The sequence below is a fragment of the Notamacropus eugenii genome, chromosome 5 (assembly GCF_028372415.1).
Source record: "Notamacropus eugenii isolate mMacEug1 chromosome 5, mMacEug1.pri_v2, whole genome shotgun sequence".
In the NCBI taxonomy this organism is placed as follows: Eukaryota; Metazoa; Chordata; class Mammalia; order Diprotodontia; family Macropodidae; genus Notamacropus; species Notamacropus eugenii.
In genome coordinates, this window is record NC_092876.1 from 256,634,748 (window position 1) to 256,651,965 (window position 17,218).

The 17,218-nt window shown below is 34.9% G+C and overlaps 2 long non-coding RNA genes and 1 pseudogene across 2 annotated transcripts in view; 2 read left to right on the forward strand and 1 right to left on the reverse strand.

The window, feature by feature from the left end:
* Positions 1 to 17,218, reverse strand: part of LOC140505997 (uncharacterized) — a 56,340-nt gene that overhangs the window by 15,775 nt on the left and 23,347 nt on the right. The gene's annotated exons all lie outside the window — the stretch shown is intronic.
* LOC140503215 (protein AF-9 pseudogene) lies at positions 768 to 4,175 on the forward strand (annotated as a pseudogene).
* LOC140505996 (uncharacterized) overlaps positions 5,277 to 17,218 on the forward strand; it is a 189,412-nt gene continuing 177,470 nt past the window's right edge. The window contains exon 1 of the long non-coding RNA XR_011967730.1: positions 5,277 to 5,441. This is a non-coding gene — a long non-coding RNA (uncharacterized lncRNA). The remainder of the gene's footprint in view (positions 5,442 to 17,218) is intronic.

The window sequence follows — 17,218 nt, forward strand, 5'->3', positions numbered from 1 at the left end:
AGGCTGGGCTGGACTCTGCTTCGGGTCTGATGGGACAGACTTTCCTGTTGGTCTTCCAGGTCACTCTGGGCTACAAATTTCCTCCACTCCGTTGTTCTGTGGCTTCTGCTGCTCTAGAATTTGTTGAGAGTTCTTCTTTACAGGTATTTTATGGGCTGTGGGGTAAGAGCTACTGTATGTGTGTCTTTCTACTCTGCCATCTTGGCTCCACCTCCCTAATTACCACTTTATAATAGAGTTTGAGATCTGGTTCAGCTAGACCCTACTTCTTTCACATTGTTTTCATTGACTCCCTTGATATTCTTGAGATTTTGCTCTTCCAGAACAAATAATTTTTTTAATAATTTGATTGGTATGGCCCGGAATAAGTAGATTAATTTAGGCAGAACTGTCATTTTTTTTTATATTGGCTTTACCTACCCATGAGCAATCAATATTTTTCCAATTGTTTAAATCTGACTTTATTTATGTAAAAAAGTGTGTTATGATTGTTTTTATATTGTTCTTGTGTTTGTCTTGGCAAGTAGACTCCCAAGTACTTTATATTGTCTATAATTACTTTAATTTTTTCACTTAATAGTATTTTATTTTTTTAATTCCATATGAAGACAGTTTTAAACATTCATTTTTGTAAGATTTTTGAGTTCTAAATTTTTCTTCCTCAGAGTCAAGACTTAGAAGTTTTAGAATTAGGGAAAATCCTACTAACCCCAAGGCAAAAATTCTAGTTCTTTCTGGAAAAAGTCATAGCAGTGCACAGGATTTCAATGAAGCCTATAGCTGGAGGCAGTAGTGACTATAGCCAAGCTGTGATACAGTATCCAGTAGAGATTGTAAGACTAAGATCAGTGAGAGGAAGGACACCAGTGGAACATCAGAGGTTGTGCAAAGATCAACCTTACAAAGTAAAAGAATGTGGGTACTGTGTGAGGTTGTGCAAAGATCAACCTTACAAAGTAAAAGAATGTGGATACTGTGGTTTCATTTTGCCAATTGAGATTTATTTTTAAAACAAGGAAGAACCTAAGAAAGTCCACTTTGATTATGACTTACTTCTGCAGGGCATCCACCTATAAATCACCTTCATTACAAAAAACTAACTTTCAATAACTCTACAGAGGACTTCAGTAGAAAGCTACCAAAGGCAGAGGAGGATCTCAAAGGGATAGCCATACAAATAGCAGTAGCATCAGTGGTAACAGTTTCTTAAAACTTCACAAGTTATCAAAGGAGCACAAGGAAACACTAAGAACTCAGGAGAACATAAAAGGGCCTTCAAAGAACCTTTCAGGCAACATAACGAATCTTCCAATGAATCTTCTAAGAAATCCAAAGAAAAACCACAAAAGAAGAAAAAATAGTTCCTAAGATGACCTTCAAGGAACTGATGCCCATGTGTAGCAGCAATGACCCAGTATACACAAGAGGGCCTGTTGTACAGGTTCTTAGATCTGCTTTTTTTCTTTTCTTTTTTTTTTTTTTTACAATTTCACCATAGTCATGTTGAATAGAAGAATTAAAGTGAACTGGAGAAACCATAAAACAAAACAAAACATTACACAAAAGAAAATGGTCTGTTTCATTCTGCAATCCAATTCCATAGTTCTTTTTCTGAATGTGGAAGGCATTTTGCCTCAAAAGTACACTGGGAATTATTTAGGTCCTTCCATTGCTATGAAGGACTAAGTCTACCAGAAAAATTCCTCACACACTGTAGTTGTTTCTGTGTACAAAGTTCTCCTGGTTCTGCTCCTTTCCTTCAGCATCAGTTCATATAAGTCTTTCCAGGCCTCTCTGAAGTCTTCCTGTTCATCATTTCTTATGGCACAATAGTATTTCATTACATTCATATACCACAAATTGTTCAGCCATTCCCCAATTGATGGGTATCCCCTTGATTTCCAGTTTTTGGCCACAACAAAGAGAGAGGCTCTAAATATTTTTGTACATGTGGGACCCTTTCCCATTTTTATGATCTCTTGGGGATACAGTCCTAGAAATGATATTGTTGGGTCAAAAGGTATGCACATGTTTGTAGCTCTTTAGGCAGTGTTCCAAATTGCTCTCCAGAATGGTTGGATCAGCTCACAGTTTCACCAACAATGAATTAGTGTTTCTTTTTTCCTACACCTTCTCCAACATTTATGATCTTCCTGTTTTGTCATGTTAGCCAATCTGCTAGGTGTGATGTGGTACCTCAGAGTTGTTTTGATATGCATCTCTCTAATCAATAGTGATTTAGAGCATTTTTTCATATGACTATAGATAGGTTTAATTTCTCCCCCTGAAAACTGCCTGTTCATATCCTTTGAGCATTTATCAATTGGGGAATAACTTGTATACTTGTACATTTGACTCAGTTCTCTACATAGAAATGAGGCCTTTATCACAGACACTATTTGCAAAAATTCTTTCCCACTTTTCTGCTTCCCTCCTAATCTTGGTTGCATTGGGTTTGTTTGTACAAAATCTTTTCGATTTAATGTAATCAAAATTATCCATTTTCGCTTCGTAATGTTCTCTATCTCTTGTAGATCTGCTTTTCTAAAAAGAAAGCAACTATTGAGGGGTCAGCAATCTACTTTAATCAAGCACATATATCATTCACTTAGTTCAGGGAGAAAAGTCAGCGCCCTGAACATCAGAGAAAATATAAAGACCAACAGACAGGGTTTCCAACTGCCTGACCATAAGCAATACATCAACAGACAGATGCAACTGCCTGACCATACATACCTAGTTACCAGAGAGGGAAACACCAACATCTGGGTTTTCAAAGTGGTATGGCTCCTTAGTAGCTTCCCAGAGTCTCATCTGACTGAACAAAGACTTCCAATGAGTGAGCCACAAAGCAAAACCTCATCTCAGAGTGTTTTCAGAGCCAGAGACAATCACAACCCTTGAGAACCAGTGCCTCACTAGAAATTAACAGAAGGTGTGGGCCTCCCCTAATCAAGCTTCCTTAATGGGCAGGCACATCAATAGGTGCAGAAGATCTTTAACTCTCATTAGCATTACAAACCATGTCAAAAGAGCCAAAACATGAAAGCAATTTACTTACTTACTTTACTGTCACAGGTAGGTGGCAGCAAGCCAAGAAAGCCTCCAGTGAAAGGCCTCCTCTTTCAGTCTGAGAACCTTGCATTCAAAAACAAACAAACAAAAAAAACCCAAAAGAGGAAAAAAAGCAGCTCAGAGGCTTTGTTTAAAAGATTTTCTATTGCCTCACCACTACTATTCCCTTGTTCTGCTGAGGAAAAAAAAAGATAAATCTCATGTCAAGATGGGAAAGTTAAAAAGGAAAGGTGATACATCAGAAAAGCAGAAATCAACTCTCTTCCCCACCCCTTTGATATTGTGGATCCCAATGACTCTGACATGGAGGAAAACATGTCCTCTAAATCTGCAGGACATCCTGCAGATCTTTCAGAAAATTTGGAAAATATTGACTGAAAGATGAGTCCAGCCAGTTCAAACTCCAGCTCCAGACTAGACAACAAGGTCCATTAAGGTCTATAACGAAAGATATACATTCTGATGACAATGAAGATGAATCAGAGGAGGTAGATGAGAATGATAGCGACTCTAAAATGGAGAGGCTTATAAATACCCAGAGAGGCAGTTGGAGTCTCAGAGTTAGCTAAAGTGATGGCAGAGACAGTGAAAGTGGTTCTCCTTCTGAACCCCCACTGCCTTTATTAAAAAACTAACAGCAAACAGATTTTAGAAGTGAAAAGCCCAATAAAGAAAAGCAAATCTGATAAGCAAATAAAGAATGGGGATTGTGACAAGATATATCTAGATGAACTAGTAGAGAACCTTAGAAGGGTAATGACATTTCAGGAACAACATGTACTTCAACAGATTATACACCTTATAGAAGAAACTGGACATTTTCATATCATGAACACAACCTTTGACTTTGACCCTTGCTCTCTGGTTAAAGCCACAGTCCATAAACTACACAAAACCATCTGGAATATCCTGAGGGTACAGTACATTGAAAACTATCAGGATTCTAATTTGTGTGTGTTATGTGGTTGTTGTTTTTTTAAAAAATATGAAACACTCAGAATGAGGCAACCAAAAGAAAAAATAAAAATGAAACAACCCTCTTCATCTTTATATTTCTTTATAACTAGTCATCATCTCTTGATAAAGGAGATGCTAAATGACAAGACTCAGAGGATCACTCTTCTAACCAAGGAAATATTCTAGAAGAGTTAGCCTGGACACCATTAAAAAAAATTCAAAACAAAACCAAAATCTCGTTTGTAATGATTGTGTATGGTATCATGTATTTCTCTGTGGAGTTCCATTCCACAAATTGCATATATGTTCTACACACTGCCTTATAACTGATCTATTTATTACTGCATACAGCTATTCTAATGTCATTTAGGGAATGGCACTACCAGATGTCATAACTACTTGAGTCCCACCTATGTTCTTTTTGTTGCAAGAGCAGTGCCCAGTGACCTTAGCCATTTTTATACCAGTTACTGATGACTTTTCTTAGTCACTTGAAATGTCACAATCTTGTTTCTGTCTTTTTTTTTTCTCTTCCCGTTCTATAAATAAAGTATTATTTGGGAAGGGGGAGGGAACAAACAGCAGTTCTGATTTTCTTTGTGGTCTTTCTACTCTGAGCTGGATCCACTCTATCTGTATGCATACATTGATCTTGGATCATGGCAGAAAATGCACCGAATAAGACAAATGATTTGCTCTCTAGCCTTAGTCAATAAGCCAGTAAGACTTAAAAAAAAACAAAAAACAATCTTACTGTAAACTGTCCCAAATCCAGCATTGTTGATCAGCATTCTTATGTCTGTTTATCTGGAAGTGAAGGCATTCCATGGGATCAACAATATTTTTTTTAAGGAAAACAAAAAGAATACTGGTTTTCTAAAGAAATCTTGTAGAAAATCCTTAATTTGGAACATTTATTAGCTGGAATTTACAACACTCTATTGCTGCCTTTGTGTTACCTACCTTTTTCATAAAACTGGGATAAGAGTTTGGTTTATTGGCTTGATCTCCTTAGATATTTTTTTCACCTTTGAAAAATTAAAATTTTTTCCTTAAAAAAAAGTTTTTGTCTACAGTGACATTAGAGTATAGACTGACTTGTAGTTTCAGCAGTTCAAGTAGCTATTCAGGTAGCATATTTGTGTTTCCAGAAGAATTTCATTGCTGAAAAGAGGGTGAATGTTTCATCATCTGAACCCTTATGTTTAAACTAGAAAGGACTCTGTCCTGTGGCATGTAAAATAAAGCAGAAGTTTTGTTGTTTTTCTTTTCCAAAGGTGAGTAGGGAGGAGGCCAAAAATACTTTTAATGCTGTTACTCCATCCTCTCTACGGATCTCCTAAGTCCCTGTTTTAGGACCTCAACCCTCTGAAAGGAAGAGAAATAAAGAAATACTTCTGGATCCAAAGGTTTGTTCAGTGGGTTGATGGTTGTTGATAGATCAGTATATTTCATGTTTAGTTACATGCCAGATACCATCTTTTAGATATTGAGATTAGTGTCTGTACAGTAAGTAATATTTCCAGGCATCCATTAATGTAAATGCAGGTTCATAGTGGAGTTATTTCTACATAATCAAAATTGGAATTTCATTGCTTCTTTATGTCCAAAGAGAAGACTTTTTTTTTTCTTTTAAAAAAAATCTCAAATTGTGATTCAAACCATGCTCCATGGAAGGTCTCTTGTAAGGTTTCTTCCAAAAGAATGTGTACCTTTTTCAGTAACATTATGACTCTTAACGATGATTGGCACGAAACTTACTTGAAGCATTTGCTGTTGTTGAATCCACATTTCAATGTGCAATTGCAGAAAAGTCTTCTTTCTGAATCATTTTGGACATTTGGTGGTTGATGTTGGGTTTTGTATAGGTTTGTCTTTCGCTTTTTAATATTGTGGGCTAGGGGAGGGTCAATGTCTATGTGAAACTGCAAATTTTCAAAGCAGTCTTTAAAAAAAAAAATTGAACTCCCAGTACACAGTCAACTTGGTATCTTTTTATTTGGATAATTTTGATTTTTCTAACTAAATCTTGAGGCAAAAACTCAGAATTTGGGGAAGGGAATAAATTTTCATCCCTGTTATAGAACAGTTATCTACATAAAGACAGTTCATTTATGAACTTAATAGCCAAGCACAAAGAAAATATAGGTAATGTTCCAAAGAAAAACATGGGAAATATTAAAGGTACCTACTTTGGAGATGAGCTTAGATCCACATTTAGGAAATTCATGAATTGCCTTGAAAACATTTCCAAAATGAAGATTCTCTGATCTGTTGTTAAAATGGAGAAGGTGACTATTTTCTCTTCTTAGTGAGTTTACCACAAACTTTTGATAGAGCAAGAGTCATGTGGTGTTCATCTTTTTTTTATTTTAAAAAGTTTTACATTAGCTATTTTCATTTAATTTTGTATGCAGAAACAATAAATACTTTTTAAACTAAAAAATAAAAATAAAACCAATATAGGAAAATTGATTTATAGTTTTCAGGTTTTGGCTCTTCCTGATTTGGGTATCAGTATCATATTTGTGTCATAAAAGGAATTTAGTAGGACTCCTTCTTCACCTATTTTTCCAAATAATTTTTAAAGTATTGGGATTAATTATTCTTTAAATATTTGGTAGGATTCACTTGTGATTCTTTCTGGTCCTAAGGGATTTTTTTCTTAGGATGTTCATTGATGACTTGTTCAATTTCCTTTTCTATGATTGAGTTAAGTATTTCATTTCTTCTTCTTTTAACCTGGGTAATTTATATTTGTAGAAATTCATCCATAATTCATCCATTTCATTTAGATTGCCAAATTTACTGGCATATAATTGAGCAAAATAGCTCATAACAATTGTCTTAATTTTCTCTTCATTGGTGATACTTTGATGCTAGTAAATTGTTTTTTCCCTTTTTAAAATAAAATTAACCAATGGTTTATCTATTTTATTGTTTTTTTCATAAATCCAGCTTCTAATTTTATTTGTTAGTTCAAGAGTTTCCTTACTTTCAAATTTATTAATCTCTACTTTGATTTTCAGAATTTCCAATTTGATGTTTAATTGGGGATTTTTAATTTTTTCTCTGTTTAGTTTTTTTGTTTGTTTGTTTCATGCCCAATTCATTGATCTATTTTTCTCTCTGGTTTATTGATGTAAACAACTAAAGACATACATTTCTCCCAACTACTGCTTTGGCTGCATCCCATAAATTTTGGTATGTTGTCCCATTGTTGTCTTTGTCTTTAATGAAATTGTTGATTGTTTCTATGATTTATTCTTTGACCAATTTGTTTTTAGGAATAGATTTAATTTCCAATTAATTTTTAATCTCTTTCCATCGTCCATTATTGAATGCAATTTTTATTGCATTATGGTCTGAAAAGAATGTGTTTACTATTTCTGTTTTTCTGTATTTGGTGTGAAGTTTTTGTGTCCTAATAAATGGTCAGTTTTTGTGTAGATGCCATGTACTGTTGAGGAAAAGGTATATTCCTTCCCATTCCTATTCAATTTTCTCCAGAGATCTATCATATCTAAAATTTCCAGAATTTATTCACCTCCTTAATTTCTTTCTTATTTTTTTTTGTTTGATTTATCTAGTTCTGTGAGAGGAAAGTTGAGGTCCCCCACTAGTATACTTTTATTTTCTGTTTCCTCCTATAACTCATTCAACTTCTTCAAAAATTTAGATATTATGCCATTTGGTGTGTATATGTTTAGCATTTATAAGATTTCATTGTCTATGGTACTTTTCAACAAGATATAGTTTCCTTCTTTATCTCTTTTAATTATATCTATTTTTAGTCATTAGTTTCCACTTGTTCAATTTTAATTTTTGAGGAATTATTTTCTTCAGTGAGCTTTTGTACTTTCATTTCCATTTCACCTATTCTATTTTTTAGGAAATTATTTTCCTCAGTAAATTTTTGTATATTTCTTCCTGTGCTGTTGACTCTTTTTTCATAATTCTCTTGCATTACTCTCATTTCTTTTCCCAATTTTTCTTCTACTTTAATTTGCTTTTAAAATCTTTTTAAAGCTCTTCCAGGAATTCTTTTTGGGCCTGAGACCAAATTACCTTTTTTTTTTTCAAGGGTTCACATATTTGACACTATTGTCCTCTTCTAACTTTATGCCATAGCAACTTTCCATTGTCAAACTCTCTCTCTCTTTTTTTTTTTTTTTGGCTAATTTTCTTTCAACCTTTTTTTGTGACTTGGTATTTTTATGTCAAAGTTGGGCTCTGGTTCTTCACTGTCCTAAGCTTTTTGTGTTGGGACTCTGGGTCTTACTGTTGGCTTTCCCAGGGCTTTAGGGCTTAGCTTCTTGCTTTCTCTGAAGGGTAGACTTCTTTTCTGGCTTGTACTGGGGTGTGGGGCCTCTCTGGGATGTGGGGTTTAGTTACTGGCCTGCTACAGTGGTGAGCCCTTACTTACTCACTTGTTATGGTAACAGAGTCTTTTTGGTGACTGGCCTTGGGGGAGAGATCTTGTTGCTGGCCAACTGCAGGAATAGTGGGTCACTACGGAAATAGGGTCTCTCTGCTAGTAGGCTCCAGGGGAAGGGCTTTGCTGCTGGTCAGCAATGGGATCTAGAATTGGCTGGTGGTTTGTGCTGGGGGTGGAGTCACTAGGATGGGACTTTGCTGTGCTGTATAGACTGCTCACTCACTTGCCTAGGGGTTTGCTGGTTTGCAGAAGGGCAGGATCTCACAGGTGGATTGCCCCAGGCTCAAAGTCATGTTTCAGGCTCCCTGCTGTGAGACAGGCTGCTGCTGCTCTTGAATCTTGCTCCCTTCCCACCCCAGTGAGACGCACCTTTTCCTCTGTGCTGGTAAGCTGCTTGCCTGCTCTGTGATCAACTCTAAGGCAGCTTTAGTTGTTTGGAGGGGAATTTGAGAGAGTTTCAGAGGGTTCTTTCCTTACTCTGCCATCTTGGTACTGGAAGTCACCAAGGCCTATTTTTTTAAAAAAGAAAACCTATATCATTTGAGACTTTAGAGATAAAAGGTGGTACATATAATTACATACCAACAGGTAACTATAGATTGAAGCATAAATAAGTAGAATATTCCCTACTTGGGCAAAAAAAATGCAACAAAACATCTTGTTTTCAAGGTACTAGAATTGTGTTCTTAGCTGTAACAGGAATAACATGCAATGTATAAAACTTCTCCCTTTAGGGACTTTTTTGTTTTCTCACTATTCTTTATTCTATTGACCACTGTTTCTATCCATCACTGAAGTACTCACAAACTGGAACTTATCACCATATTGCTGTTTGCAAAATATCAGAACAGGTGTACCCTTTAATGACAACTACCTTTTGGTCTGTCTTTCCCCCCATACTCACTAAATCAATTCTTCTGCCTCTGTGGCACTATTAATCATTCATCACTTCCTAAATCATCCAGTAGTCCCCTGCTAGTTCTGCATCATGATCAGCGGTTTGGTTATGATCACTGCTCACATCCTCCAGGGGCCAAATTTATTCGGTACCATGGCCAGTAATTTTTCTGCAGTTTCAATCTATCTTTCAAATAGCATTTCATTGTGGTATGAATTGATGTTTCATGTGGTGATGTCTTTACAACTTTATGGAAAACCTGAGATTTAGGAAGATCACAGTGCTTCTTGGTATAGCATTACAAAGTACTTTCCAGGGGTGTATTCATTGATAATGAGGTTGATGCATGCATTGCCAGAGCAAGCTCAATGTGGGAAGCTCTGATGGAAAGTATGGGAGAGAAAAGGTATTAGACCTACTACCAAACTGAAAGTCTACAGAGCCATTGTGCTAACATCATTGTTGTATGCCTATGAAACATGGACAGTCTAACAGTGCCGTGCCAGGAAACTGAATGACTTTCATCTAAATTGTCTTAGGAAGATTCTGAAGATAATCTGGTGGGATAAGGTACCAGACACTGAGATCCTTACTTGAACTAAACTGCCAAGCCTTCAAACTGCTCTTTGGAGAGTGCAACTCCAATGGGCTGGCCATTTTGTTCAAATGTAAAACGTAAGCTCACCAAAAAGACTATTTATGGAGAACTCACACAGGGCAGGTGATCACATGGTGATTAGAAGAAGTAAAATAAGAACACTCTCAGATGTCTTTCAAGAACTTTGGAATTGATTGTGTGACATGGGAGATGCTGGCACAGGACTTCTCAGCATGTTGTGCCCACATAAGAGAAGGTGATGTACTCTATGAGCAAAGCAGTATTTGCAGGATGTGCAGATTTAGAATGTCCACCCCAAATGTTCACATGAACTATGTGTGCCCAATCTGTGGTAGAGCATTCCAAACTTGTAATGGTCTGATCAACCACAATTGGATACATTGAAACTTGACTTTCTCACAGTGATGTCATTTTGGTCCTCTCGAAGAATAAAGGACAACAGTCAACTTAGTAGGCACTCAATAGGTACTCAATGAGTGAATTTAAATTCTGCATATTCACTCCAGCCCTGAAGCACCTGTGAAGATAAACTCTGGAGGACTTTATTAAGAAGAATTTAATGGGAATCAGTGTAGAGTAGTACATTTGGATTGAAAAAAATCAATTTTACAAGTATAAGATGGGGAAGCATTCCTAGACATTTTTTAAGTCAGTTTTTAAAAAATATTATGAACTAGAAAATCATCAAAACAAATACTTCTATATTTAGGGAAATCCAGAAAAATGACATTGTATATGAAACCATTAATCTATTATAAATAGATTTTAAAATATGTATTCCATTTAACATAGTGATAGTATCAACATTGTTCTGTTTGTGTCCAGTTTTGAGCACTCTCCATTTCTCTTGTTTTCTGGAATGTGTTATCTTTCATTCTTTCATTTGTATCACTTTTCCCAACATTCCACCAAATAAAGCCCTCCATTGATCTATATCTATCTATAGGCTAGATAGATAGATAGATAGATAGATAGATAGATAGATAGATAGATAGATAGATAGAGTCAAACAAAACAAAATTATATTTTATTGGTTATGCCTGAAAATTTATGTCACATTCTACTGTAATACGTTACCTCTCCACCAATGTATGAAAGTGTGTTTCATCATCACTCTTCTGGTATCATGATTATTCATTGAATTGATCAGAGTTTCTTTAGTCTTTCAAAATTTTTTCCTTGACAATGTTATAGCTATTGTACAAATGGTTCTCCTGCTTCTTCTCACCTTACTCTATATCAGTTCCTAGAAATCTTCCAGGGTTTCTATGAGTCCATCCATTTTGCCATTTCTTTGGTGAAATAATGTTCCATCACATTAATAAGCCATAATTTGTTTAGTCACTCTTCAATCAATGAGCAACTGGCTTCTCAGTTGTTTGCTGCAATAAAAACTGCTGACATAGATAGACAGGTACAGATATACGTGTGTATGTATGTATATGTATGTGTGTATGTATGCATTTTCCCACTATCTTTGAACTTTTTGAGATACTTGCCTAGTAAAGATATTACTGAATGAAAGGGTATGTGTAGTTTTCGTGGCTTTGGGACTGTAGTTCCAAATTGCTTTTTAGAATGCTTCAACCAATTCACAGCTCTGTCAACAATGCATTATTGCTCCTCTCTTTTTCTCCCCTCTCACAATTGGATAAGGTAGTTTTAGGGAATTGCATACTAAATATGAGTCAACAGTGTGATGTGGTAGACAAGAGAATTAATAGAATCTTAGCCTGCGTTAACAAGATTTAAGAGGCAATACTGTCATTGTACTCTGCCCTGGTCATATCATATCAGGCGTATTATGCTCAAATCTGGACCCCATATTGATAAACTAGGAAGTATCATGAGGAGACAACTAGAATAGTGAAATGTCTCAGGTGCATACCATATGATCAGTTAAAGGAACCTAGAAAAAGAGAAAACAGCAATAGGGAAGGAGAGACATGGTAGAGCGACACTGAAGGGAAATTATAGTTGTGCTTGTCTCCATAAGAAAGAATTAGGAGAAATGGATAAGTAAGCAGTAAGGAAACAAATTTATACAAAAGGTAAGGAAAAACTATCTCAGGTTGTCTCAGGTGGTAGGGAAATCTTTTTCACTACAGCTATTTCAGGAAAGGCTGAATGCCAAATTATTAAGGATGCTGCCAAGGGCATTTTTGTTCAGATTTAGGTAGGAATAGGTAGCCTTTGGTATCTCTTCTGATTCATCATCAAAATGATTCTTTTTCAGAGACATCTGTTAATAATAGTAGCTACTAATAATAACAGCTGACATTATATAGCTCTCCTAGAGTCAGGCCCTGTGCTAAGCTCTTTGTAATTATTATCTCATTTGATCTTTACTGGGAGGTAGGTGCTATTATTAACCCCAATTTACAGATGAGGAGACTGAGTCAAACAGAAGTCAAGTGACCTTCCCAGGATCACCCAACTAGTGAGTGTCTGAGGCTGGATGTGAACTAAGATCTTCCTGACTCCAGGTCCAGTGTTCTATCTACTACATCAGCTAGCTGCCCCAATAGTAAATACAGAAAGTTAAAATGTAGTATACAGTTTAGAATGAATGACTTTTTATTTGTTTGAAAATTCTCATTTGTCCCTGTTCCTTTCCTCTCTGATGCTCCTTTCACCCATGGGCACAAATTGAAACCTGGATTTCTCTTGAAGAAAACATATCACTTACCACCCTCTCTAAGGTCATATCCATCCCACCACCAACTAACTACCAGGGCTATGAGGATGAGTCATTATAATTCATGCTCCCCATTATTACTTCCAGTTGTCCTGAGTCAACACTCAATACCCCTCCTCTTTTTCACTGCCATTCAGTTAAATCACCCTGTCTCAATCCTTATCACTGATATCTAGGAACTTATGGGACATTCAACCACTTGTTTATATGGTTTCTGCACCAAGTTTATAATCTTGTTTTCTACTTTAGTCCCTGGATAGCATCTTTAGTGACTTCAGATTTCATTTTTATGACTCTTTTGACCTCCTGACCTCTTCAGTTCCCATGACTTCCATTTATATTCTACCTTTGCCACCACCTTAGATCTCAACGTTGCTCCAAACTGCTCCATTTTCAAGAACTTGAACTTTGAAACTCTTCCTGATTACAAACTTGCAGCCTTCAGCCTCTCCCATCATTTTGTTCTCATAATCTGTTCTTCATCCTCCTTGTGATCTCTTGTCCATCTATACTTCCATGTTCTCCAAATTCCTCACCCTCATTCTTTCTTCATAGTCTTGATCTTAGAGTCAACTGTTTTAAAAATATACTATGCTTGACCATTAAATATCCTGTCCCTTTGTTTTTGTACCTCCCAATGCCACCCTAGAGTTGCTGGTGCAATGTACCATGAGCTGAGACTGTGGACTATCTATTAAGCAATTTGAAACCTCCTGGACTGAGGAATAAGAAAAATCCATGACTGGAAGAGCTTATGAAGAAGAGACCAGAAAATTAGTGATAATTGTACAGAGCCATTCAGTGCCCTGAGAGTTGAGAGAGAAGGGCTGATGTGAGGGGACTAGAAAAGGAAGGGAATGTCTAGATTCAAACAAAATCCAAGCAGCAAGTCTAAGACATGATCCATAGATAAGGCTGAAATAATACCTATAACAGAGATAAAAGTTCACAATGAGTTCACAAAATTTGCTTCAGTTATATTTCTATTTTTTAGTTAAAGCTTTTATGTGCAGTCATATGAGACTAGTCAAAGTTTCTAGCTTTTCACTAAATTAGTTGAAGGTGAATAACACCACCAACTTCCACATTACTCCCTAGGGAAATGTCCTTTTCTGAATGTTAACAGACATTTTGTCCTTCTGCAGTTCCTGATCTCCAACTATTTATCTTTCTTCTCTGTCCATTTCTCCAAGGTCTTGACCCTAGCTTCAAGTTCACCCTCACCCCTGTACAGAAAACATTTTATTCATATTTGATTTGTTCTTTACTACTCTTCAAAGCACTTGATCCAAATTTCTTTCCTTCCTAAATATCAATCCCCAGCACTCAGACCCTCAATTTTAGCAGATAACCCTGATATTTGTCTCTCTACTAACTTTTTTCCATCTGCCTATAAGTAGACTCAAGTATCAGAATTTTTCTTGATCCTATTATCTCCTAAAGCAAACTTTCTATCTCTCTTTTCTCCTGTCATAAACATCTAGAAAAATAAATCTCTCCTTGCTACTTCCCTATTTTCAGTACTAGCTCCTATCATTCTCTCCACTCTACTGAAATTATTCCTTCCAATGTTACCAATGATTTTTAAAAAATATTCGTTATCTGCATCTTTTTGTCCTTATACCACAATCTTACACACAACCCAGAAAAATAATTAAGCACATATCCCTTTGACAATATAAGCAATATTCTGTACTAATAGTCCTCCATTTCTCTGCCATAAGTGATGGTACATGTTTCAGTATCTATTCTGAGACTTTCCTTGTTTTTTAAAATTTCACAGAAGTTAGCTTCCTTGCCCTGGGCAGGGTAAAGAGAACATCTACAAGGAAGTTGAAACAGATTGCATCAAACTTAGAGTTCAGCTCCTGAACATACTCTTTCTTGTTTACCACCATCTTCTTTTTGAAGGAGTGGAAAGCAAAGAGAAAAATAAGGTGAAGGAAAATACACAATCAATGCTCATAACTGTGAATGAGAATAGAATGAACTTACTCAAAAAAATGGAAGAGGATAGTAGAATGTATTAGAAAAGATAATCAAATAATATATTCCTTGCAATGATACACTTGAAACATAAAGATTCATACAGAGTTAGAAAAAAGGGCTTACATAAAATCTATTATGCTTAAGCAGAAGTAAAAAAAAGAAAAGTCAGAAATAGCAATCAAGGTCTCAGACAAGGCAAGAGCAAAAAAAAAAAAAAAAGACTTGATTAGAAGACATAAATAGGGAAACTACATTATGCTGGCCAAGGTATCTTAGACAATTAATTAACCCCAATACCAAACATATACACACCAAATGGTATAGCATTTGAATAATTAAAGAAAAAGGTTAATGAGTCACAAGGTGAAATAAAAGTACAATAGTAGGCAACTTTCATGAGTCTCTTTCAGAAACAGGCAAGTTAAATTTTTAAAAAAATTAACAAGAAAAAAGATAAGAACCTGAATAGAACTGTAGAAAATTTAGATATGATGGACCTATAGTTATTATTAAATAGTAACAGAAAGAAGTCTACATATTTCTTCATTGCTCATGTCATCTTTTTAAAAACTCTCCATGTATTAGGAAATAAAATTCACAAACACAGAAAAGCAAAAATTTTAAACACAGTTTTGACAGACCACAGTGCAATAAAATTATATATTAATTAAAGTGCTACTGAAAATGATTGAATTTAATTGGAGATAAGGTAAAATCTTAAAGTATGGGTAGGTCAAAAAACAAATCACAGAAAATAACAGATAACTTCATTAAAGATAATGACAACAAGAGACAACACCAAAATGTTTCGATGTTATCAAGAAAGTCCTTAAAGGAAAATTGATCTTTCTAAACACTCAGTAAAAAAGAAAAAGGACATGTCAATGAATTAGGCATGCCAAAAAAAAAAAAAACACTAGAAAACCAATAAATTAAAAACACCCAATTAAGCAATAAAATACAAATTCTAAAAATAAAAAATTAACAAAATTTAAAGCAAATATCAGTAAACAAAACTGAAAGCTTTTAAATAAATGAAACATTTAAAAGATTAAGTAATTTGATTAAAAAATTAAAGAGAAAAACCAAATTACTTGTATTAGAAATGAAAAAGGTGACATCACAACAAATGAAGAAGAAATAATGGAAATGATTAGGAACTACTTTCTCAATTGTATGCCAAAAAACTAACAATCAAAATGAAATTTGTGGTTATTTTTTTTAAATACATAAAATGCCCAGATTAGAGAACAAAAAATAGAACATTTAAATAAACCAATCCCTGAAAAAAATTGAACAAGCCGTAAATAACTTCCCAAAGACAGAAAAAAACCCAGACCAGAAGGATTTACAAGTGAATTCTCCCAAACATTGAAACAATATTTAACCCAATATCACATAGATTGTTTCAAGAAATAGGAAATGAAAGAGTTCTGCCAAATCCCTTCACTGATAAAAAGTATGGTCTTGATACATAATCTAGGAAGAGTCAAAACAAAGAAAGAAAAACATAGAAAAATATTCCTAATGAATATTGATGTAAAAACTCTCCATAAAATATTTGCAAGGAAACAATAGCAATATATAGAAGAGACTATGACCAGGTAAGATTTATTCCAAGAATGGAGGATTGCTTCAGTATTACAAAAACTATTCAATAATGGATTATATCATTAACATGTATGTGTGTTTGTCCTTTGTTGCTAAAGAAGAAATAATGACATCAGAGAAATAATGACATGACTTGCACTTGACTTTGTTTTGAGTGAGGGAGGGCTGTGCAGTCACCAGCCTCACTTCTCCAGAGCCATCTGAATCCAGTGACCAGATATTCATCAGGATGATTGAGATGACTCAGGATGAGACAACTGGTATTATTAACAAGAACAAAAACAAATGATATGGTTGTATCAATAAATTCATAAAAATACTTTGACAAGATACAATAACCATTCCTATTAAAAATACTAGAAAAGAGGAATAAATGAATCTTCCTTTAAAATGATAAGTAGTATCTATTTAAAACCAAGAGCCAGAGTGTGCAGATTTTAACCTAATTTTTATGGACATGACCAAGAAAGATTTTTTTTTGACTTTTTTTCTTACAATTGTTTTATTTCTCTTTCTTTTATCAGTGGGGAGGGAGTCAGAGAAAGTAGATTTTTGTTCACTAAACAGATAAAATTTAATTTAAAATTGTTTATTGTTCTGAACTTAAACACAAAAAATACATTTTCAAACATGTATTATAACAACAAAAAGTGGATTCTGTATGAAATCAGGAATCTCCATTTTACAGAATGGGCTTTAAAAAAAAAAAAAAAGAAGCCTACAATTAATTCTGTGCATTACTTTCAAAACTGTCTTTTTGGTCTATGCTTCCGAGTGTTCTTCTTTCTTTATGTTTTGTTCATTGCAAAAAGTTTACTACACTCTTTAAAAAAAAAAACCTATCAGTATTGTTAAGCTCCTGCCTTTTCTGAACTTCCTTTACTCCTGCAATTAAATCAAAGAAAGGGGAATGTTTGTATTACATCATTATAT